The sequence below is a fragment of the Mya arenaria genome, chromosome 8 (genome assembly GCF_026914265.1).
Source record: "Mya arenaria isolate MELC-2E11 chromosome 8, ASM2691426v1".
Lineage (NCBI taxonomy): Eukaryota > Metazoa > Mollusca > Bivalvia > Myida > Myidae > Mya > Mya arenaria.
This window is the reverse complement of record NC_069129.1, coordinates 38,107,969-38,134,052: the sequence shown is the minus strand read 5'-3', so window position 1 is coordinate 38,134,052 and position 26,084 is coordinate 38,107,969. Positions and strand designations below refer to the sequence as shown.

Sequence of the window (26,084 nt, the reverse complement as noted above, 5' to 3'; positions counted from 1 at the left end):
AACAAAAAAACATTAGCTCAAATTATTTGTCGTTGACGCGAATTGTATAAGAAACAGCTGTATAAAACATGTGGTATTATCGAACAAACAACACTGTCATCGCATCAGTTTGGAATATTGGAAGTAAGGCCAGGGTCGGGTTCAGGATTTAGACTTTAGTAGCACAACTAGGAAGGTACGCCCTCTTTCTGATAAATATGAACAATACATAGTTTTAATGGGTTTATTAGGGCCTGAGGTGGTTTCCAATGAATATTTTTGTCAGAAGAATCTGAAATAGTTCTTTCAAGTGCATTATATTCATATTATTTCTCGGATATTGAAGTAAAAAATAAAAGTAAGAGGGGGCACATGCCAGGTACAACCCTTCTAAATCCACTAGTGAAGGCAGCAGCCGTAAGGTAGAGGCAGTTTTTCACACCTTCGCACATGACGACAGTGCACAATGATGCCACTTCACATAATGCATGTCTATTTGTTTTTAATACAGAATCATACTACACAAAACCTATCAAACAATTTCGAAACTTTAAAATAATTAAAAAAAAAAATTGTCGTCATCTGCTGATGCCTGATTTTCTACTGCCGATTCTAACTAAATCCATCAATCTATGTGAGTAACGTCCCTTTGTAGTGAAACAAACCTGAAATGGAAAGAAATGTTAAAAGCCTAATACTATATATAAGACACAGGCATTTTATTTGTGGAAATTCTGAGGGGGAAAGTGTGTCCTATACACAGTGATTTATGGTTATACTTCACACAGCTGTTCAGGACCATCACTCATTGAAGTAACATACCTCCATATTAGGCCACACCAAATTGATAACTTGTTCATCGGATTTTTTCTAAAAAATAATGGGGCGAGGGAGCGAAATAATAATGAAATATTTGTTTTGCATTTAGCAAAAAAGAGGAGCGAGCGAAGAGAGAACAAATATATATAGTCATTTAACTCACTTTTGCTCACATTTTATCACTTATTAATTAAACAATGATATTGTAAACAGTACAAGGATAACATCCAGTGAAAGAATGATAACACTTAAAGATAATTCTATACAAATATTAGATTTGAGATCAAACAAATGCTATTTGAGATCAAGCAAATGTATTTCTTTAAACTATTTCATAAATGAGAGAACTCAAAACCACAGTTTTCCAGTTATTTTTAAACCTCTTTGAAAAGTTTTTCCAAAATACCCTATGCATGGCTAAGAGCCTGGACACAAGCTCCAATGGTCACAGCCAAGTGCGTAGCTTGACGAAAGTATATGTGTAGGCCACTTTCTGAGGAGGGGGGGGGGTCACGAGGGCATGCATCCCCGGGATTTCGTTTAAGCTAGGTGGTCTTGGGTGTGTTTTAGCATATATTTCTTTGTTGTAAAAACATTAATGAGAGTAACGATATCAATATGCTTTACCGTAAATGAATATTTTATGTAATGAACAGCATCAAAGTGCAGACTACTGGTATGCATATTTCGACAACTTATATACGTAACATTAATGTCGTATGAATGTGTATTTTAGTGAAAATGAAAACGATAGATTTGAAATACCTGGTTTCCGATATATTAATTAAGTTTTATTGCAGATTTGGCATTATTATTATTATTATTTTCTGAAAATTGTGTAGGCCGCGACCTACACGGCCTATAGGAAGCTACGCCCCTGACAGCCACCTGCCTGCCCAATGGCATATCCAAATCTATAAATAGGTTTTCCTCTTTTCCTTAGGAAAACTTGGTAAAAAAATAATTCTCTATTAAAATACATTGTCATATCTCATGCCATGGAAATGACTAGACAAGGTGACTTGAAAAATAACTCGCAAAATGAATATAGGCATTTGAAATCAAATATAAACTACAGCTATCACTCTTGCTTTGACTACACAATTGGCCTTGGTAGCCATCTAAGTTCTGGAAGAGAATTTACAAAAAACTACACCGTATTGTTAACCATTTCAGCACCAAATATGACACAGAAAATTCCAGCCAGCGCCAGATTGATTTTAGGTTTTCTCAGAATTTAACGCCTATCTTTTTTAAACTTGCAGATTTTCCTTAATTTTTTTTAGATATCTTGTTCAAATTTAGACAAGTAATAGTAAACATAAACATACATACAAAAGACACTTTTACTTCTGTTGTACTGCAAATACTCATTGTGTCAATTTTCATATATAGCAAAAAATATTTCAAGACAATACAAGAATATGCAATATTTTTTCATAGACAAAAACCAATCAGCATAAACATTTAACACTTGAATGATTTCCATATATAGTTTAAATATACACGTGAACATCTAAAAAATCTACAAACATTTATTCGCAACACAAAGTGTGATTAATACCTTTTTCCAATCACACAGTCTGACACTATTTCTTTTATCCTTTTTGACTAATAAAATATACACAATCCGGCTTGTTTGATGTTTTTGTGTGAATGGTAAAACTCATGGGATTGCATGAAGCACATATGAATGTCAGTCGGGTTAATTTTTGGCGTCATCCTACTGTCCACAAACATTGACTCATCGGCGACCAAGGCCTCCACCACAAGCACGCCCTCATTGCCTCATGGGGACGGGAATTTCATGATCCGCTGCGTCGGAGGAATCTGAAATTTTAATAAGCAATATCATACATAAATGTTCATTGTAGTATAATGTAGTATGCATTAATGAAACAGTTTGATGATAACACAAGAAAGGTGGTGCTCGTTTCTTGGCCAAACTTTATTTTTCTATTACTGTACATGCATTGCATATGAATTAAATAAACACTATACTCCGGACTGTAGCAAAATAAAAACAAACATGCATAAATCATTAAATGTATATTTTTGAAGGAAACAAATAATACAAAAATTACATCATATTTGCTATATAAACAGCAAAACAACAAAGAAGTTAATATACACACCTGAATTTTTAAACCTGGACAGGTGTAGTAGGTATAGATGACCGATTGGAAACTGTCTTTCCACTGTAACGGTCATCCGAATTCCCGTCAAACATGTCCGAACCAAATTCAAACTTCGGATAATCACTGTCATTCACGATAAAATTCAGCACTTCTTGCCCAGTATATATATATATGTTTACTTTTAGCGGGAGCCCAATTAAACCAACACATTTGTCCAAAATTTAATCAAACTTTAAATGGTGGTAGAATTGTCATTTGTTGACATAATTTTTAAGAATCAGGAAGTGAAATAAATGTTTTCATGTTGCCAATTTAGTCCCGAGCATCTAGACGCTTGTATATGCGGGTCTTAAATAATATCGTTCATTGACTCTAATTAGAGCGGCTGCATGATTGAGACTAGCCGGTGCTTTTATAATTGGCTTCATAATTCACACAGTTATTGCCATCACACAATTAGGTTTCATAACTCCATATTATCCTAAATACAATTTATAGCCCTTGATCGATTAAAAAAGTTAATTTTTATTAAAAAATGTTTTGGCTATTGACAGGCATGTTTTTATATTTTCAACCATGTTTTCACAAAGTGAAAGAGTGAAACCCGGTCATAAAAATGATATAAGTCGATGTTCGGGCGGCCAGCAGGAGGGCGGCATCAAACTCACCTATGGTATCGAATAATTTTAGTTAGGTTTGACGTATTGTAACCAAACTTTATACATAGGAAGAGTTTATGAAGACCTTTCACGGGATAACATTTGGTGCCCCTAGGTCGCTGTTACTAAAAATATAAAAATGGTTTGTCTGAATAATTTAAGTTATATATTAATATTGTGACTAAACATAGTAGATAGAAAATGTTTATAGAGACCATTCATAGGATTGTGTTTGGGACCCCGAGAATCATGGTCAAGGTCAAGGTCACTATTACTTAAAATAGAAAAATGGTTAGTACTGAATTGCTAAGACAAAGTGGCATATAGTCGAGCGTGCTGTGCTGCGGCAGCTCTTGTTTGTTTGATTATTAATTTAACAAAACCTAGCGCAGACTAAGATGAAAAGTGTTCTATACACACGGTTAATGAGCTATAAAGTGTACGTTGCATTGTTTTTGCAACATGAGTTGGCAAATACTTAATGAATGCAAATCACTTTTCCTTACAAACTAGAATTGCAATCACTGTGACTGCATATCATACACAAGATATCCCCAGTGTTAAAAATAGTGTGGCAATTTTGAAAATACTTTATCTCAATAAAATGATAGTAAATTATAAAAAGTAAGGTTTTCTCTTTTCGTTATACCTGTTGGTTTTTAAGTTGTGGGAAATATGCACAGATAGTGTTATTTTAGAGAGGCTACCGATATAAGCTTTTTGCCACTCTTATCCTTCCCAAGTATGTAGAGAAAGAATGTTTATTTTTAATGAAGTATGCACTCAGTGACCAAAGACCCAAACTATTACACAAGTACAGTCAAACCTGGTTGAATGGTCACCTGCTTTAAAAGGCCACCTGCCTTACCGGGCCACTCAAAATCCCTCCCCCGTACGTTTTATAATAAATTACGTTCATTAAGCAGCCAACTGTCTAACGTGGCCGCAGTCACTAATTTTTGACCCCTTGAAGCCATTTAACTACTACATAGCGGCCACTAATCCCTTGTCACTGACACTTACGCTAATAAAACTTCTTTAATTATAATGGTACTGATGTTACTATATCCTGAGTATCGATGCTTTACACCGATCATGTTTCTGTTCTCAAAGAGCTAGGATACTGCACCCCAATCTCTTCTGTCTCACTCTGTTTCTATAAGTCTTCCAATGTCTGGGTCTGACTGTGAATTGCAAGTCACTTCTATCTCATGTCACTTATGGCATTTAAACACTATGTATGTCATGATGGTGTCACGGTGGGGTCATGCCAAAATGCAGCTAATAGGCACAGGCACCCCTTGATAAACTGAAATAAACAAACAGTTCAGGATCTTTTTGGCTTTATCCTTCAGTTAAGAACTTTAAGACTTTTGTCACTGAAATACAGAAAATTCTAAGATGTCCTAAAATAACTATAATTTCAAAGGGCATTTTTAAGCAAGTGATATTAAACTTGGTATAAAGGAAGTGTTTATGGAGATCTTTCATGGAATTGCGTTTGGGGCCCCTAAGAGTCTAGATCAAGGTCAATATTACTAGAATAGAAAAACGGTTGGTACTGAAAAACTTTAGTTTAAAGCTGACATATTGTGACCAAACTTGGTATAAAGAAAGAGTTTATGGAGATCTTTCATGTGTTTTTGTACCAAGATCAAGGTCACTGTTACTAAAAATAGAAAAAACTGTTGAAACTGAATAACTCTAGTTAAGGTTGACATAATTTGACCAAACTTGGTATTTAGGAAGAATTTATAGGGTTTACTGACCTTTCATGGGATTGCGTTTGCAGCCTCTAGGGTCAATGTCACTGCTACTTAAAATAGAAAAACATTACTTTTATTTATCAAAACTAATCCTTGTAACTGTTTGTAAAATAAAAACATATTGTTTTTGCCCCCTCCGTCAGACCATCTGTTCGTCACTCTATGCATCTGTAAACAATTTCTTGTGAACGCAATCAAGTCCACGTTTAGTGTTCAAGTGTGCTTTATTTTTTCAAAAATATTTGCACCCAGTAACAATTTATTATTAATTTGTTTACTATTAGCTTGACACTGTGCTGATCCTTGTTGTGAATAGTTAACATTCATTTTCAGGATCCTACTGAATATACATGGTATATTATTATGGAATTTATAAATAAAAAAAAATCTAGCAAATTTTAATTTAAAAATAATTATTAAATTATTGGCATGTAATTCACAGTTAACCATATGTGGGGAACTTAGCTTCAGATTTCTCTCAAGATAAGAAAATCAGGGGAGTTTTTGTTTTGTTTTGTTTTTTATGCCCCTGGGGTCCCACACCTTTTGACTTTCTATCTTATTTTTGAGGCTACAGCAATGACATTTGGACTATGTGTATAGTTTTGAAAACAGATATCAATGTTGTCCTTTAATGACTTTGACTGTGACCTATTGACCTACTTTCTTATTTCTGAAGCCACAGCAATGAAATTTGGACCATGTGTACAGTTTTGTAAACAAATTTAAATCTTGTCTCCGGAAGACCTTTATTGTAACCTTTTGACATTCTTTCTTGTTTTTGAAGCTACAGCAAAGAAATTTGTACCATATGTATAGTTTTTAAGGCAAATATAAATGCTGTGTGTGGATGACCTTGATTGTGACCTTATGATCTACTTTCTTATTTTTGAAGCTACTGCAATAAAATTTTGACTATGTGTACAGTATTTCAAAAACATATCAATATATGCATTGGCAGGTTCCATGTTGACTAACCTTTTATTTTTGAAGCTATTCCCAGTTGCTTTGAAATTTGGACCATGTGTACAGTTTTGAGAACAAACATCACATTTTGGTGTGTAGCATTGACATATAATCCTCTACCAAGATTGTTGAAATTATACACCTGGGTTCAAAATTGGCCTTGGCACGAGGGTCACCTGTATTAAATAGTGATATAAAGGAAAAAAAACTAAGAAATTTGTTGTGTAAAGTGGTATCAAAGGTCAAAAACTTTAACTTAGGTGAGCGATTTAGGGCAATGATGACCATTTCGCTCTGTTTGTTGATAAATATCATGCGGAAATAGTTTAGATTGCATTATTAAATTAATATCACTGGATTGGAAATTTAATTCTCGACAAACTTACTAATTGAAAAACTAGGAAAAGAGGTTTGTTATGGATGAACCTCATTTTTTCAATAATAACCAATAATCTTCTATGAAGTAAGGGTATTGATATGTACTGATAAGGCCTAATATGGCTTGGTTTGGCATGAAGTAAGGGGTTGAATGTATCTGAGCATTGTCAATTCTCCTCCAACAAAATTTGTGAATTTTTCAGCTTGATATGGTATGTATGACACAATCGTTAAGTTTCAACAGTGGTTTTGCCATAAGACTAATATATTACATCCTCATTTTGGATAAGCTTCCACCAAAATAACATTGGATAAAGACTGCACTGGTAATAATTATCTAGCACATGCTACATGTTCGAATATTAGTTACCCAAGATGTTGTCTTAAGGAATAGAAATTAAGTGAAAGTGATGACTTTTAAATCTGACGCAACAAGTTTTGGACTTTCGAAGTAACGATCTTTATATTTTAAATTGTTAGATAAAGCAGCAAAGTGATGTTAGTTTAAATTACAACATGTGTGGCAAAGGAGTAGGAGTCACCATATGGTCGGTGGGGCAGTCTGTCAGTATGTTGCAAAAGGTTTGTGTTGCGAATTACTGTCATCCAAATGAAACTTGTTATTTGTTGACTAAGCACTTATTTAATAATCTTTGATCAGTAAGTTCTCACCTTTAATTATCATTTGCATTGACCTTTAATTATTTAATAGGGTGATAATCCTTAATGCGATAATGACATTATATGTTTTATTTCTTTTGAAGATGTTTTATATGTAAAGTCATTTATATATATGCAGGGGGGGGGGGGGCTATTGTCTGGGGGGGGGGGACTATTGTCTGGGAGGGCTATCATCCGGGGGGGATATGGTCCTAGGGGCTAATGTCTGGGGGGGCAATCATCCGGGGGGGGGGATATCATCCTACACTCAGCGAATAGCATACTTGACCAACAATTCAGAGGCCTGGTGTGTGAGACAGACTTTTCATGATGTTCCATTAAATTATTTTAGTACTGAAATAATTTATATTCGTTGGCATGAAATTTCGTGGTTTGCCGAATTAATACAATTTTGTCCTAGATCGTCTGTATAATCTCCACGCGTGATTTCCGTCTTCTACGTCACACAGTTTATGACACTCGCTAAAGTGGTACTCTTTTAAATACGCTAATGTCTGGGGGGGCAAATCATCCGGGGGGGAATTATCCGTACCTCATTGTGAGTATAATAGCGCATGGTGAACTACTAGGGGTGGTATTGTGAGTATAATATCGCATGGTGAACTACTAGGGGTGGTATTGTGAGTGTAATAGCACATTGGTGAACTACTAGGGGTGGTATTGTCAGTATAATAGCGCATGGTGAACTACTAGGGGTGGTATTGTCATTAAAATAGCGCATGGTGAACTACTAGTTGTGGTATTGTGAGTATAATAGCGTATGGTGAACTACAAGGGGTGGTATTGTCAGTATAATAGCACATGGTGAACTACTAGGGGTGGTATTGTCAGTATAATAGCACATGGTGAACTACTAGGAGTGGTATTGTCAGTATAATAGCACACGGTGAACTACTAGGGGTGGTATTGTCAGTATAATAGCGCATGGTGAACTACTAGGGGTGGTATTGTCAGTATAATAGCGCATGGTGAACTACTAGAGTGGTATTGTCAGTATAATAGCGCATGGTGAACTACTAGGAGTAGTATTGTCAGTATAATAGCACATGGTGAACTACTAGGAGTGGTATTGTCAGTAAAATAGCGCATGGTGAACTACTAGGGAAGGGGTGGTATTGTCAGTATAATAGCGCATGGTGAACTACTAGGGGTGGTATTGTCAGTATAATAGCGCATGGTGAACTACTAGGAGTGGTATTGTCAGTATAATAGCGCATGGTGAACTACTAGGAGTGGTATCGTCAGTATAACAGCGCATGGTGAACTACTAGGGGTGGTATTGTCAGTATAATAGCGCATGGTGAACTAGTAGGAGTGGTATTGTCAGTATAATAGCACATGGTGAACTACTAGGGGTGGTATTGTCAGTTTAATAGCGCATGGTGAACTACTAGGGGTGGTATTGTCAGTATAATAGCGCATGGTGAACTACTAGGGGTGGTATTGTCAGTATAATAGCACATGGTGAACTACTAGGAGTGGTATTGTCAGTATAATAGCGCATGGTGAACTACTAGGGAAGGGGTGGTATTGTCAGTATAATAGCGCATGGTGAACTACTAGGGGTGGTATTGTCAGTATAATAGCGCATGGTGAACTACTAAGGGTGGTATTGTGAGTATAACAGCGCACAGTCCTTGTGAAACTATACAGTTGAACACTGTTAATCTGAAATCGTAGGGATCAAAAAAATATTTTGAAATAGCTATAATTCGGATTAACAATTTTCAGAAAATTCGCGAATTCTAGATGACGTGAACTATTAAGTCGTTAAGATTGCAATGTCGATTACACATTACAAATACGATACATTCGGTTTGAGTGATCTTTCGTATACATGTTTGTTGAATTATTTTTCAATAAATGACAAATAATTCGTTATTATACTTTTTTATTTAAACAACAATAAACATTTAAAACAAGATGACAGCACATGTTTACATTTAGAATATAGCACAGTTGGTTACCAGGCCCTTCTCCGGATTGTTGGTAGCGGTTCGAGTCAGCAATGCGGCGATCCATTCTAATGAGATAGTCATTTTCGAACGATATTCAGGTTGTGTTAACCAGTAATTACATACACACTACGTCACCCAAATGAATCACTCATTTTCTGATATTGATGTTTGTAACATACGCGTGCTCAATATCATTCTTTAACAAGCACTAGTATGTGCTGTTGTGCTCCATTGTCACCTCCAGCCGAGTGCATTCGAAGCATGATGTAAAAAAACTATTAGATGATCGAGTTCGAAATAAGGATTGATAAAAAGGTGTGAAAAACCAAATCAGGACCGTATATTTTACTTCGAAATAGTGCGTTCATAATATTATAACGGTCCGCTGTAGGCGGCGTATGTGTGTTCATAGTGTAACATTCCGTTATAGACGGAAGTACATTCATAGTATGTATGTTTACTTTGTTGGTAATATGCAAATTAGCAAAGCCCAGGCTCTGTGTGGATTGAGAATTTACTGTATATAAAGACCAGCGGACCCCTTCAGGGTCCAGCATGCTTTTCTCTGAAGGGATCTGCTGGACCTTGTTGATGTCACACTTTGCACTTTTATAGGGAAATCTTTGAAAATCTTCTTGTCTGAAACTGCTAAGCCAAGACCCTTGATGTATTGTATGTTCGTCTTGATGTAATCTTGGTAGACTTAAAAAATGGATCACATGGGGGCAAAGACTAGGTCATTAAGTCAAATTAAGAAAACTTGTGAACAAACAGAGGCAATATATCCACTCCAAACTTAGGAAACTTAATCAGAATTTACCTTGATGAAATCTTAGTATAGTTTGAAATTAGGTCAAAAACTGGACCACTAGGTCAAATCTTGGAACAACCTTGGGAACACTCTAGAGGCTATATTTCTTTCAATATTTCTGGTCCAATCTGGCCTTGATGAAATATTTCATAAGTTTGAAATGGGTAAGGTGGGGTCAAAATCTACGTTACTAGGTCAAATCTAAATGCTACACTATAATTATTTTATTTTAGTTGCAAACAAACTCATACAGTGTTCTAAATTCGGATTTGAATCCACTAGCCCATTTGGGCTACCAGATAGGAAATTTTACAAGCCCGACATCAATTCCACTAGCCCATTGATCAACAACAACAGCAACAACAACAAAGTGGCTGACTTCCTGTTTTGCTTTAAAAAAGCATCTCTTCTGAAACTACCACTCAAAATTCAATGAAACTTTACAGGAAGCTTCCTTGGGTGACCCTCTACAAAAATACAACAAGGGGTCACAATTGATCAACAACAACAACAAAATGGCCGACTTCCTGTTTTGCTTTTAAAAATATCTCCTCTGAAACTACAAGTCCAAATTCAATGAAACTTTACAGGAAGCTTCCTTGGGTGACCCTTTACAAAACTACAACAAGGGGTCACGATTGATCAACAACAACAACAACAGCAACAACAACAAATGGTTGACTTCCTGTTCTGCTTTAAAAAAACATCTCCTCTAAAACTACCAGTCCAAATTCAATGAAACTTTACAGGAAGCTTCCTTGGGTGACTCTCTACAAAAATACGACAAGGGGTCATGACTGATTAACAACAACACAACAATATGGCCAACTTCCTGTTTTGCTTTAAAAAAGATCTCCTCTGACACTACCAATACAAATTCAATGAAACTTTACAGGAAGCTTCCTTGGGTGACCGTTTATAAAAATACAACAAGGGGTCACGATTGATAAAAAACAACAACAACAAATTGGCCAACTTCCTGTTTTGCTTTAAAAAAGATCTCCTCTGAAACTACCAATAGAAATTCAATGAAACTTTACAGAAATCTACCTTGGGTGACTGTTTACAAAAATACAACAAGGGGTCACGATTGATCTGAACAACAACAACAACAAAATGACTGAATTACTGTTTTGCTTTAAAAAACATCTCCTCTCAAACTACCAGTCCAAATTCAATGAAACTTTACAGGAAGCTTCCTTGGGTGACCCTCTACAAAAATACAACAAGGGGTCACGATTGATCAACAACTTCAACAGCACCATCAACAACAAAATGGCTGACTTCCTGTTTTGCTTTAAAAAAAAAAAAACATCTCCTCTGAAACAACCACTCCAAATTCAATGAAACCTTACAGGAAGCTTCCTTGGGTGACCCTCTACAAAAATACAACAAGGGGTCACGATTGATCAACAACAACAACAAAATGGCCAACTTCCTGTTTTGCTTTAAAAAAATCTCTGAAACTACCAGGCCAAATTCAATGCAAATTTACAGGTAGCTTCATTACATGACCCTTTACAAATATAAGATAAGGCATTGTCATCAGTAAAGATATGTTTAAATTTCAACATTTTTAGCTCGACTATTCGAAGAATATGGACAGCTATAGTACTCACCCAAGCGTCGGCGTCTGCGTCTAGGGGTTCTTAACCAAGTTAGATAACTCTAATTTGCATTTAATGCAAATAATAGGCCTTTATTATTCGACTTAGACTTTATACAGTGGCACTCAACCATCCAACCTACTTAATTTACCAGTTAGATAACTCTAGTTTGCATTTTATGCAAAAATAGGCCTTTATTATTCGACTTAGAAATTCTAGTTATGGTTTTGCGTGCAAGCACACATAGGTTAATATCTCAGCAACTTCTTGAGGTTTTGCATTGAGACTTGATACATTGGTACTCAACCATCCAGCCCACTTTATTAACCAAGTAAGATAACTCTTGTTTGCATTTATTGCAAATAATTGCTCTTTATTATTCAACTTAAAAATTCTGGTTAAGGTTTTGCGTGTAAGCACATATAGATTAATATCTCAACAACTACTTGAGGTATTGCATTAAGACTTTATACAATGGTACTCAACCATCCAACCTACTTAATTAACCAAGTAAGATTACTCTAGTTTGCATTTAATTCAAACCATTTTATGCCCCCGAAGGTGGTCATATTAAAATTGCTCCATCCGTCCGTCCGTCCGTGTGTCCAGCTCAATAACTCGTGTCCGGGCTGTAACTTTCCCTTGTAAGGACAGATTTTAAAATAACTTGCCACATGTGTTCCACATACAAAGACGACGTGTCGCGTGCAAGACCCGTGTCCCTTCCTCTTAGGTCAAGGTCACACTTAGTGTTTATTCACAATGGAGTACTGCATATAAGGACATAGAGTATAGGTTGTCGTGTCCGGGCTGTAACTTTCCTTTGTATGGACAGATTTTAAAATAACTTGCCACATGTGTTCGACATACCAAGACCATGTGTCGCATGCAATACCCGTGTCCCTACCTTTAAGGTCAAGGTCACACTTAGGTGTTTATTCACAATGGAGTGCTGCATACAAGGGCATAGAGTACAGGTTGTCGTGTCTGGGCTGTAATTTTCCCTTGTATGGACAGATTTTAAAATAACTTGCCACATGTGTTCCACATACCAAGACGACGTGTCGCATGCAAGACCCGTGTCCCTACCTCTAAGGTCAAGGTCACACTAAGGTGTTTATTCACAATGGATTGCTGCATATAAGGACATAGAGTATAGGTTGTCGTGTCCAGGCTGTACACTTTCCCTTTTATGGACAGATTTTAAAATAACTTGCCACATGTGTTCCTCATACCAAGACGACGTGTCGCATGGAAGACCCGTGTCCCTACCTCTAAGGTCAAGGTCACACTTAGGTGTTTATTCACAATGGATTGCTGCATATAAGGACATAGAGTATAGGTTGTCGTGTCCAGGCTGTAACTTTCCCTTGTATGGACAGATTTTAAAATAGCTTTCCACATGTGTTCCACCTACCAAGACCACGTGTCGCATGCAAGACCTATGTGCCTACCTTTAAGGTCAAGGTCACACTTAGGTGTTTATTCACAATGGAGTGCTGCATACAAGGACATAGAGTATAGGTTGTCGTGTCCAGGCTGTAACTTTCCCTTGTATGAACAGATTTTAAAATAACTTGCCACATGTGTTCCACATACCAAGACGACGTGTCGCATGCAAGACCTATGTGCCTATCTTTAAGGTCAAGGTCACACTAAGGTGTTTATTCACAATGGAGTGCTGCATACAAGGACATAGAGTATAGGTTGTCGTGTCCAGGCTGTAACTGTCCCTTGTATGAACAGATTTTAAAATAACTTGCCACATGTGTTCCACATACCAAGACAACGTGTCGCATGCAAGACCTATGTGCCTATCTTTAAGGTCAAGGTCACACTTAGGTGTTTATTCACAATGGAGTGCTGCATACAAGGACAAAGAGTATAGGTTGTCGTGTCCAGGCTGTAACTTTCCCTTGTATGGACAGATTTTAAAATAACTTGCCACATGTGTTCGTCATACCAAGACCATGTGTCGCATGCAATACCTGTGTCCCTACCTTTAAGGTCAAGGTCACACTTAGGTGTTTATTCACAATGAAGTGCTGCATACAAGGACATAGAGTATAGGTTGTCGTGTCCGGGCTGTAACTTTCCCTTGTATGGACATATTTTAAAATGACTTGTCACATGTGTTCGACATACCAAGACCACGTGTTGCGTGCAAGACCCGTTCCTTATCTCTAAGGTCAAGGTCACACTTAGTGTTTATTCACAATGGAATGCTGCATATAAGGACATAGCGTATATGTTGTCGTTTTCCGGGCTGTAACCTTTTCTTGTATGGACAGATTTTAAAATAACTCGCCACATGTGTTCAACATACCAAGACCACGTGTCGCGTGCAAGACCCATGTCCCTCACTCTAAGGTGAAAGATACACTTAGTGTTTATTCACAATGGAATGCTGAATATAAGGACATAAGAGTGTAGGTTGTCAAATATGGGTGATTTTTTTTTATGTTCAGAGGCAATTTAAAATAAATTGCCATATGTATTTGACACGTAAAGGCAAGATCAACTTTTCATGTACTGACATTGTTCATAGGTCAATGTCACATTGTTTAGACATAGAAATTCTGGTTAAGGTTTTGCTTGTTACCTCTTTTAAGTCAATACCTCAGCGAATACATCATGTATTGCATTGAAACTTTACACACATGCTCCCAACCATTTAACTTTCTTCTTTAATCAAGTAAGATAAATCTTTCATATGATATAATTTTTGCCCCTTTATTATGCAACTTTCTGGTTAAGGTCTTGCATGTTAGCACACATACGATAATATCTCAGCAACTACTTGACGTATTGCATTGAGACTTTATACAATGGTATTCAACCACCCAACGTAATTGAATAACCAAGTTAGATAACTGTCTTTTGCAAATAATGGCCCTTTATTATTAGACTAAAAAAATTGGGTTAAAATGTTCCATGTTACCACATTTATATTAATATCTCAGCACATCATGTATTGCATTGAAATCTAATCTAACAGTGATCCATGCATGTTTCGCCAAAACTTTTTCACTCCTTACACTGAAAAGCTGCAGAATAGTTGAGCGCGCTGTCCCTGTGACAGCTCTTGTTATTAATGCTTTCTCACAGAGTTGTGGCCCTTTCCTTAGGTGAGAGTTTTAGGGCCATCATGGCCCTCTTGTTTATAAGCTCACCTGAGCATTAGTGCTCAAGGTGAGCTATTGTGATCGGTCTGTGTCCGGCAACTGTCATCCGTTGTTTGTCGTTCGGCGTCAACAATTGGTTATAATCATCTTCTTCTCCTAAACCCCTTGGACAATTTTGATGAAACTTCATAGGAATGATCCTTGATTGGTGCTTTTTCAAAATTGTTCAAAGAAATGAATTACATGCAGAACTCTGGTTGCTATGGCAACCTAAAGAAAAATGTCAACAATTGTTTATAATCATCTTTACTCCTAAACCGCTTGGACAATTTTGATGAAACTTCATAGGAATGATCCTTGGTCGGTGCTTTGACAAAATTGTTCAAAGAAATTAATTCCATGCAGAACTCTGGTTGCCATGGCAACCTAAAGGAAAATGTCAACAATTGGTTATAATCATCTTCTTCTCCTAAACCGCTTGGACAATTTTGATGAAACTTCATAGGAATGATCCTTGGTTGGTGCTTTTTTCTAAATTATTCAAAAAAATTAATTCCATGCAGAACTCTGGTTGCCATGGCAACCTGAAGGAAAAATTGCAAAACTTTTTTTGGCAAATACTATGTTGCCTAGTGCTTAAATATTTGGTGTGTAACGTTTTCGATTTGTTATCTACCATGTTTATTCAAATTATGCCCCTGGAGAAAAATTGGCCTCAGACCGTGGGCTACAAGTTCATTATAAATACACTTTTTTAAAATCTGATGGTTATGTAAAGTTTTTTCTTGAAGCAAGGGCAGCAAGTCTTGCTATACGGTCTCCCTTTTTGTTGGAGATTCCACTACTTTCTATTTTTAGTAAAAAGGGAATATATTTTAAATTTTATTAAGTCTTCAACATAGTCACTTCTGAAGTAATTATTGTTCTTTTTGTAGGTTCATATATTCAAATAATTATTATACACTTTATTTTTTAAAAGAAATTTCATTTTTACTTAATAATAAATTTAAATCAGACTTTTCCATTGAACTTCATGTAGATTATTGTTCATGCAGATGCTATAATCTTATCTTCTGTGTGGATAGTGTTATTCACTTATAACTTTTATAAATAAAAATATTTTAATTAAAGAAAAATATTATTATTAACATTAGAAGGAATGTGATGTTGTCCTAGACGGGTCAAGGTGATAAAATTAGTTAACGGTGTTGAATGTGATCTGATATTTGATTTTTAGAGCTTAAGGCAGTTTTTTGATGGGTTGTGCACTGTTTGTTATTTGTGTATTGATACTCAAAGTTCTTTCAGTGTGCAAGCAATATAACATAGTTTTGTCAGTGTGCAGGCAATATAACATAGTTTTGTCAGTGTACAGGCAATTAAACAAAGTCCTGTCAGTGTGCAGGCAACTGAAAAAAGTCCTGTCAGTGTGCTGGTATCGGTACAAAGTCCTGTCAGTGTGCAGGCAACTGTACCAAGTGCTGTCAGTGTGCAGTCAATCAAGTCCTGTCAGTGATTATCCAGGCAACATGTTTGACCAGTATGTTTTTCAATATTCTTTGAGAACAAATATCAAGCTATATTGATTACAAAGGTTAAACTCTTTTACTCAGGTGAGCGATTTAGGGCCATCATGGCCCTCTTGTTAAATGGATGTTAAGTTGATCAATAATTATGCATGTGCTACTTGTTCTGTTATTCAATACATCCTTGTCGAATCCAATATGCACAAGCGATTGTGCTGTGACATTTTTCTCTTTTCTACTTTCATTTTCACTTTCAAGTTCCAGAAGTAAACACTAAAACACTTGATGTTTCTATTGCCAATATTCCTATAATTTTTCTTTAAAATAAATGGCAAAGGAAAATTTAAATTTGACAGAAAGTAAACGGGCACCTGTTTCCCGCGCTTTTAAGACAATGTTTGTTAAATGTTATTTCTTTATGTATTAAATACTTAGATCTGTCTTTTAAAATTGAATGCTTATTTTGTGCAAAATATCTTTGCACTTACATGGTAAAATAGGAATATAAACCTTTATTATGTATTTCAAATATAAAATACTTCTCTAAATACAATTTCAATATTTTTCAAAACCCCCGTTTTTGCACAAACCCGTTAAGACGTTAGGGATTGGTAGAATCCTGTATAACACATCTATTATTTTAGACTACATTGTGCGCTGTCAATGTATGAAGGCCTGAGAAACTCCCTCTGCCTTTCTACAATTAAACCACTGTCACAGCTAGCTGCGTTGCCACTGCATTAGCGAGTCGCTGTTAAATTTTCCAGAGCACCGTGAGAAGGCAGGATAAATTGATATTTTTCATGAAGATGGCGATGTCATGGCGTTCTCACGGCGATCTTGGCATTTCTACGAAGCTCCATGGCATTATTTTGCGTTCTTACGGAGTTCTAGTTGGCGATTGTCTGCGGTTTTATGGCGTTCTCACAGCTTGTCCCCTGCGTGCATCGAGTTGTCACTGCGCGCAAACTGCATGTGCACTGCGCTTTCAGCGTCTGCATCATCCTGGATCTGCTGGACCTGCATATAGGCAAGCAGTAGCTCAGCTTGCTTGCACATCAGTCATTGTAAAATAAATGTTTATTTGCATATATCATTCCTTTATACTATTTTGATGGGTTGGTTCATTGCCATGCAAATGTGTTTGCACTGTAACCTCTATGCGCACCCACAGCGATCCTGTTGCATTGTAGGAGACCTAACTCACAGTGATCCTACTGCGCTCTTATCGGAACACAGAGTGACGGTGTTTGTTTTGGGCATGCTCAAAATGCACGCCGTCACTTGGTAATCTAGCGGATCCAATCGCATTCCCTGGTGATGCCTCTATAATGCCTGGGTGATGCTTGTGATTCCAATGTGCATAGGACGGTGTTCTGGATTTTTCTTGGACGCAGTGCGAACGCGGCCCTAGTGTGACTGGGGCTTTACATACCAATAGTACAAACTGTTGCGATGAAAGTGTTGTTTGCCGCATTATACCAGGTGTTTGTATACTTAGCTGAAGGTGTTGACATGTTGAGAACATTAACATACCAAATACGGCTGTTGCTTTTTTCCTCGACGACAACAAATAATTTGAGGGCTTCGAGGAGAGCAACATCTGGATAACAGAATGAAATTGTTGTTTATTATTTATGAAATACAGTAGTGCAATTTTCTATTAATGTGCTTTATACCAATTGTGCTATCGTTATTTGAATATATTTTATCATTTATGTTCATGCGCTGTACTATTTAATAACCTTTGCCATTTTCATGATTCAATAAAATTCGTCAAAACTGATATGTCGGCTCTGAATTTTGACATATTTTCACTTGGCCCTATCTATGGTATTAAGTTTTTTACTCGATTGTTCACATATTGTTTTGCCTGCTTCCTGTGTATGCTAGCATCCTATACACAGTTTTATTTGGTATGTCAAAAAAATTACAATTTTGTATTAACTTTTTTTATCTGATTTCTCATGTATTGTTTTGCCTGCGTCCTATGTATGCTAGGGTCCTATACACAGTATTATTCGGTTTATTAAGAAAAATATTATGTTCTTAACACATTATTGTATTGTTACATCTCCTAATTTAACAGTTAACACACTATGGAAAACATGCCTTTGCTGCAGAACTAATGAACCCATGTATAACTGTTGACTATACATGTAACTTCATTTCAGGGTTATGGCGAACAACATATAAACAACTGGATTTATTACGTTTATTAATGTATGTATTCAATTTTCTAAAGGTTCATTTTAATTTAACGTGTTTATTTTCATACAATTTGCACTCCTGCAAAAGCTTCATTTTATGACCTGTTTATGACATTGTCAAAATTTGATAGAAATGAAACACTCACTTAGAGGACATTTAGAATTTGCACTACAAGTTTGAACTTAGGTAAAACAAAGGTTTGACATACAGTTTAGATTTTTAGCTGATTTATTTATTTGTCTACAGGGTGTAACCACATTCCTCGTTTGTTATTCATTGCAAGTGAATGGGTGAAAACAAACTTCATGATAAGCCTTCTTGTTCCGGAAAGGAAAGATTTACTTATTTAAATAAGAAGTACTTATTCCATTTAGTCATTGTTTCTGTGTTATATGATTTTAGGGTTAATAAGGCTTTTATCTAAAGCATAAAGTTGAAAATAATCTTTGAATATAATGGTTGTTTGTCAAAGGATTTCGCCCATTACGAATTACAACTCAAGACACACTGCCGAGGTTGCATTTTTGTTTGAAATATGGTTCAGGCACACACAATTTCGCAATGTAACAAATAAAATGAACTATGCATGAAATATTTTGGCAAAGTATGACATGTCATTCAGGTTTGTTTGTTTGTGACCCACAGAAGTTTGGTCAGTTTAAAGGGTATGATACATTCCTCAAAGCCACCCACCAAACTTTTGAAAGACATGACCTATTATTGTTATTGTGAGGACAAATTCTGTCCCAATGTTTTGCTTTAATGAATTTTGGTTGAAAGATATGTGTTACTTGATCATGACTTCAAATTTAAGCCTGTGATCTATGATATTAATAAATCTTACTTTTGTAGGTTTTATCATTTAGTAATGTGCACACTGATCAATTACCATGTTGGTTTTTCAGGATATAAATAACAACTTTGAGAGTGCGCCAAGTATATAAAGTAGTAAAAATTATCAGTCTCAAGAATGCTGTAACCTTGCATTTGTGTATTTTAGATAAAGTTTAAGATGAATTAAACACTTGAGATTTTTGTTAGATTTGAAATTGAATTTATGTGGGCGAGGAACATTGCAAGGTTGAGCTGATTTGTTAAAACAAGTTTTGTGGTTTTGTATCTCGTAAGTTTTTATGTCTAGTTTGAGCACAAAAAACGGGACCATGGCATTAAATTACATTCTTGTTAAATATATTTTTTATTTGTCAATGAAAAGGAAATCATAGAAGTCTGAGCAGGATGAATATTTACAATTCATTGTGGATGATTTTAGCAAATTATTGAATGCACTAAATTCCATCCATCTTATTACACTAATACATACATCTATTTATACTGATACAAGATTTTCCCTTGCATACATGCAATATTTCTGGAGACCATTCCAGGGGATTTTACATTTTTGTTCAAATTTCCTGGGGATTTTGACATCAGACCATGAGAGGGAATTTGTTGATCAGCATTGATCACTTTCAAGCCAGCATCATATTAAAAAGTATCAATATTTATATTTCTATATCAATTACTTGTATTTATATTGTGACATAAAAAGATGAGGAAATTGTAGAACAGAATATTTCCAGGGTTCCCTCACCACTATAAGACTGAGCTTTACCTACAAATCAGTGGTGTTTCTCTTGCTATAAATCATAGCCCATTTCACAGAGGTTCTGTATAATTGACTGACACATGACTATGTTCGCCAATCAAATGCTTGGAGAATTCCTGCTAGTAAACGAACATGTATGTTATGAAAACGACATCACCACAATCAACTTAAATTATTATGTAGATAGTATTATTAACAATGTAACAGTACACACATCTGCATAAAATTGATGAATATGTGTACTAAGTGCAAATGGTAATAATGGGTACTACCCAACAAACTGGGACGAACTACAAATGTTCTTTGTCTGGCTTGCTTGATTTTTGCATACAAATCAAGCTTATTAAGTAGCGGCTCATATCATGGCAAAAACAAACCTGGAATATTAAGTGTAGTAATAAATGTAGTTGAAGTTCTTTCACACTCAAAATGCGCAGAACAAATTTGCCATCCTCGGCATTGTTTTGACGTCTCTTTTTTCAATTTGTTTTTAGGACAATCCACTATTCTTTGCAAAAGTCATATCTTGGCACGGAAGTTGATGAAATGTCAACTCCTATCCTGCTTGTAATCAATTTTTAGCTCTACTGGCCTCTGTCATCCGTCCATTGATGCGTCCGTAAACAATTTGCTTGTGAATGTGGTAATGTCTTCATTTATTGTCAGACTTTTACCAAACATATACAGTAGCTAGATATCCATAAGTGCTAGGTTCCTTTCAAAATCCAGCCAGATGCCTACATGCATGTATAATGGCCCTTTAAAATTGGCACGATTGCTATCATTGACTTTGTGAACAGGATGAAGTCCTCATTTATTATCGGATGTTAACCAAACTTTAACAGTAGCTAGATATACATGAGACCTCAGTTATACGCAAATTATTTTCACAACGCATAAAAAAGTTCCAGCAAAAAAAAATCATTTTAACTTTATTTTGTTTAACTGAGGTGGGAGAAAAAGCCTCTACCATAGTCCCTCTTGTAAGATAGGTTCGTCCCAACCCACACGCAGGGTGTTTTGCGAAAACAAGGTAAACCTAGTTTCCCCGAAATACCCTACTCTCAGGTTTGGATGAACCTGTATTACACTCTCGGCTATTGAAGATACTTATAGTCTCCCATGTAGTTCATGGCTATGCGTCTTCATTTCTTATTTGATGTTTACCAAACTTATACAGTGAAATCACTGTGTATAAAATTGGCAGCCACGTTTTGACGAATTTTATTAAAACATGTCAAACCAAGCCATCATTAGACCTGTCAGGACCTATTTTGCCATCTCAATGTTGTACTGAACATCACTTTCATTGAAGCTAGAATGTTCGAATTTGTCACCCAATCACCTTAATATAAATAGCATTATTCTGTAATGTTGTTATCCTCCGCCGAATCGAAGGTTTCGGGAGGGGGATATTATTTTGGCGTTGTCCTTCATTCCGTCCGTCCTTCCGTCCATCCGTACCATATCTTGGTAGGCATTGAACAGAAAACGTTCAAACTTGGTCAGAATGTTCCCCTTGATCAAATCTCGACCACTTGTAGATGTGGGGCACATGGGTCAAAATCTAGGTCACTAGGTCAAATCTTAGAAAAATCTTTGAAACATAAGAGGCATTATGTATGGTCTAATATTCATGAAATATAAAAATCTATGATCTGATTTTTTGCCTGCAATCTTATATCATTGATTTGCAGGTATTTACGCAAAAGTTGCTCTTTCCAAGACAAGAAATAAAAAAGTTGTAAAAATGGTAAATATGTGAGAGTACAGCTTTAATATGTCCATACATGTATACATTACAATAAAGTGAAAGATATTTTCCATGTGCTATGTATATGGTGGGTTTTTTTAAAACTTATTATTGGATATTGTCGAAATTTGATGATATTAATCATTTAAGAATGTGGTTAACACTAAATTCCAAGATATACATGTATACCAATGTAGGTATAGGACTTGCAACATAATGTTCACTGATGTGAGTCATCTTACAATGTTAGTATTTCATTTTAGTTAGAATAAGTTCCAACTTTATATCTTAATGATATCAAAGAAAATAATAGAATACCTCTTGACAGATTCAATGTATGTACATATCGGATGAGACGATATTTAAATTGGTTATGTATTTTAAAGCTGCACTTTCACAGATTGAATGATTTGACAACTTTTTTTTTGTCTTGGAACGAGCCAATTTTTGTGAAAATCCATCGAAACCAGTGATACAAAACCGCTTACAAAACATTTCAACCGCAAATTTTTATACTTAAGTTAAAAAATTGATGTTTTATGCATTTTTCTTAAACCGTTAGTAACGGTTTCAGCCATAAAACATTAATTTCCGAACAGAAATATGAAAATCTACGATCCGATTTTTTGTAAACAATCTTCTAACGTTGCAGTTTGCAGATATTTACGCAAAAAATTAACCTATCCAAGACAAAAAATAAAAAAGTTATAAAAATGGTATATCTGTGAGAGTGTAGCTTTAAAGTGTGCTGTTTTTTTAATTCATAAACAAATATCTGGTTTTGCCGATGATCAAATGTTGGATAATAATGAATTTCTCGATGTGATTCCTGCCTGTCTAAACAAATTGCTATATGTAACTAGAGTCACTCACATAGTGTTTTTCCAAGTCCCGCAAACACCTTGAAACTGTCCACAGGGTAATTGCTTGCAACCTGTAATTCAAACCAGCATCATTTAAGGTATTCAATGTGATGTTAATCAGTATAAACATGAATATGCACATGAAAATCTATACCTTAAATTAAGGAACATTAACATTCCAGTACAAAATTTAATGACATCTTTATCATTTGATAATAAATGTGGAAATTTATGTGACAAGCACAAAATGGTGTACGTGAAAGGCAGCATCATCCAGGAAAGGGTAGCACCTTGCTTTCTAGGCAAACACCAATATTATAACTCATAATGCACCAGTCAATTCCAACAACGCTCCCCCCCCCACCCAAAGGTCAGGGGGTGAACCGGGCATGGTCGGAGAAATGGGCCATGTTTATACCTTCCATGAATGTGGTGGTTTTGTCTTTGCGCCAAAGTAGCAAAATAGGCCCCATCTAGGGTTCCTGGGGTGTGGTGGCATTTGGCTGAGACTTTACCAGCAGTTGGCTTGACTGACAGTCAAAGTATCCACAATCCCCCTGCTGGTTGGGGGGGGGGGTAAAACTGACTGTTGCATAAGTGACAAGAGTACTTTGAAGATGGTCACTTTTAAATCTTGTTTACTGTACTTTGAAGATGGTCACTTTTCAATCTTGTTAACTAACAATAACACAATAATTATATAAATCTGCCTGTCTGAATACTTATCCAAATATTAACTGCCTTCACAGAGTTGCTTGACTTTTTTTGTTTGTGGTGGAACAATGTTACAATGTAAAACTGTTCAAAAAGTTGTCTTAACACGCACTATTGACTTTTTATTGAGAGTAGTTCAAGATTTTGAAATATCAAATAATCATATAATTATATTGAAAATCACCATTTCAAAAATTGTCATTTACTCAAGTTACAGTCAGCGACTGAACAAACGTTTTACATAACTACTACATATAAAACTAAGTTTTAAAACATACCTTTATGAATATAAATCTTCATCATTAGAACTCCTGTAAGGATCCGTGTTAAACTTGTGTGACCGCACTGTTTTGAGTTTTCTGCTTACACTCCAAAGTGTGTGCAAATATTTAATTACACAATGTTTACACAATATCATTGAACTTCCACTCCATAATGTAGCATGATTTATGTTGTTGAATTCGTGGAAAATACTTTATCTACAAATTATTCTTCCATGTATGTCATATATTTCAAAATATTAAGCTTCATCTTCACGAACTGTCAAATTGCACACATCAACTCGATTTCACTGGTTTGTATGTTGATTTGGATATAAACAATGAGATAGTTCTTTAGATAACACGTTGTTACATCATATCTTTAACACCGCAAACATATCATAGTCCCTGGTAATATACCATTTCAATAAAGGTTACAAAAGTCCTCGCATGTTCCTTTCTAGACGCCATTTTGTTTTGGTAGTGCAAATCACCGAATGTGAGAAATCAATAAACGAGAGCGGTAAACGGAAAAACTGAATTAGGAAGAAATACAATGAAATTCGGATACTTCTTTATAAAAGACTTCAAAAGAAGAATATTCAGCGTCAGTTTTCGTATGTGTTTGTGTGTTTTTATCTGTTTTTATCGCAATCTAACTTTTAAGACTTAGAGTTAGGCTACCAAGGTGCTTCCTTATATTTTAAGAGTGATCTTAAAAGAAATCTTACTATAATATCAATATTGAATAACACTAATCTTCGATCTAAGATCTAAGAACAATCTAATTAGAAAAATCTAGTTTTTTAAGAAAAAAAATAGATTTAAGTTTGATTTTAATTTTAAGATGTATATTGAATACGGCCCCAGAATGTTTTCCTTGATGAAAACTTAGACATGTTTTAAACTGGGTCACATGTGATTAAAAAAATAGGTCACTAGGTCAAATCTTTCAAAAATATTGTCCGAAACTATTTTATGGTGGTGATTGGTCGGATTATGTTCAAACATGGTCAGAATGTTCTCTTGGGTTAAATTTCGACTGCGTTTTAAAAGTTGGTCATATGGGTAAAAAACAAACTCAATAGGTCAAATCTTAGAAAAAAATATTGGGAACACACTAGAGGCAATCTAATATTCATGAAACTTAATCAGACTGTTTTCCTTGATTGTTGTTGAATAGTTCGAAACTGGGTCACATGGGGTCAGAAACCAGGTCAGTAGGTGAAATCTTTGAACAATTGTGTCCCGAACTAAACATTGGTATTGAGTAATCAGTAATGTTCAAATTTGGTCAGAATGTTTGCCTTAATGAAATCTTACAAGAGTTTTAAGTTGTTCACATGGGGTCAAAAACTAGGTCACTAGGTCATATCTTACAGATATCTTGGGAACACTCTAGAGGCAATACATCTGCTCTAATTTCCATGGAACTTAATCAGAATGTTTGCCTCGATGAAATCTTGGAATAGTTCGAAAGTAGTAGGTCATGTGGGGTCAAAAATGAAACTCTAGAGGCTATATTTTTTGCAATATATCTTGACCAATCTTCATGAAACTTGATCGGAATGTTTGCCTTAAATCTTAGATTAGTTTGGAACTGGGTAACATGAAGTCATAAACTAGGTTTCTTGGTCAAATCTAAATGCTACATTATAAACAATATTTATTTTTTATTTCAAACAGTTGCAATCAAACTCAAACTCATATATACATATATATTTCACCAACAATTGATTTCCATTCCTTGACTTAGCCCAATCAGGCAGGGGATATCAATTCAAAGAATTTGCTTGTTTAACATTTATTCCAAATTAATAATTAACTCAGCAACTTCCCACTTGTATCATAAGTTAAAATGACACATTAAGAAATTTATTTTTCTTTATTTTATTCTAAAGAACAAGATTTCAACTTAATATTATTAAACGCAGTGGGTCCAAACAGGCCGTAATTAATGAACAACACAACAACTTATGAACACATTTACTATAAAGAGTAAGATACGTTATCAAATTTAAAATACTTACTATAGTATGATGAACATAGTCAAAACACAATATATTTCTGTTTTAAAACAAGCACCAGCCATATTGAAATAGATAAATATATAATAATTGTTAAGTATTCTGTTTGTCCAATTCTAACAAACGTTATTTTCTAGTGCTTTCAATGATGGGGTAAACAAAAATAAGCAAGGTTTTAATTTCTATTTAGTTATGATGAAAAACTTTTTTTTACTTTGTTAAATAATATAGTTT

The 26,084-nt window shown here is 35.4% G+C and overlaps 1 long non-coding RNA gene across 2 annotated transcripts; it reads right to left on the bottom strand.

The window, feature by feature from the left end:
• Positions 1-654: 654 nt before the first annotated feature.
• On the bottom strand, positions 655-24,294 carry LOC128243001 (uncharacterized). 2 transcript variants are annotated; one of them, XR_008262744.1, is made up of 5 exons: positions 23,842-24,294; positions 22,860-22,920; positions 5,365-5,411; positions 2,934-4,904; positions 655-2,628 (listed from the first exon to the last, which is right to left on the bottom strand). It is a non-coding gene; the product is annotated as an uncharacterized LOC128243001 (long non-coding RNA). The 2 variants fall into 2 exon arrangements; XR_008262745.1 differs by having other exon boundaries at positions 5,365-5,408.
• Positions 24,295-26,084: the final 1,790 nt, after the last annotated feature.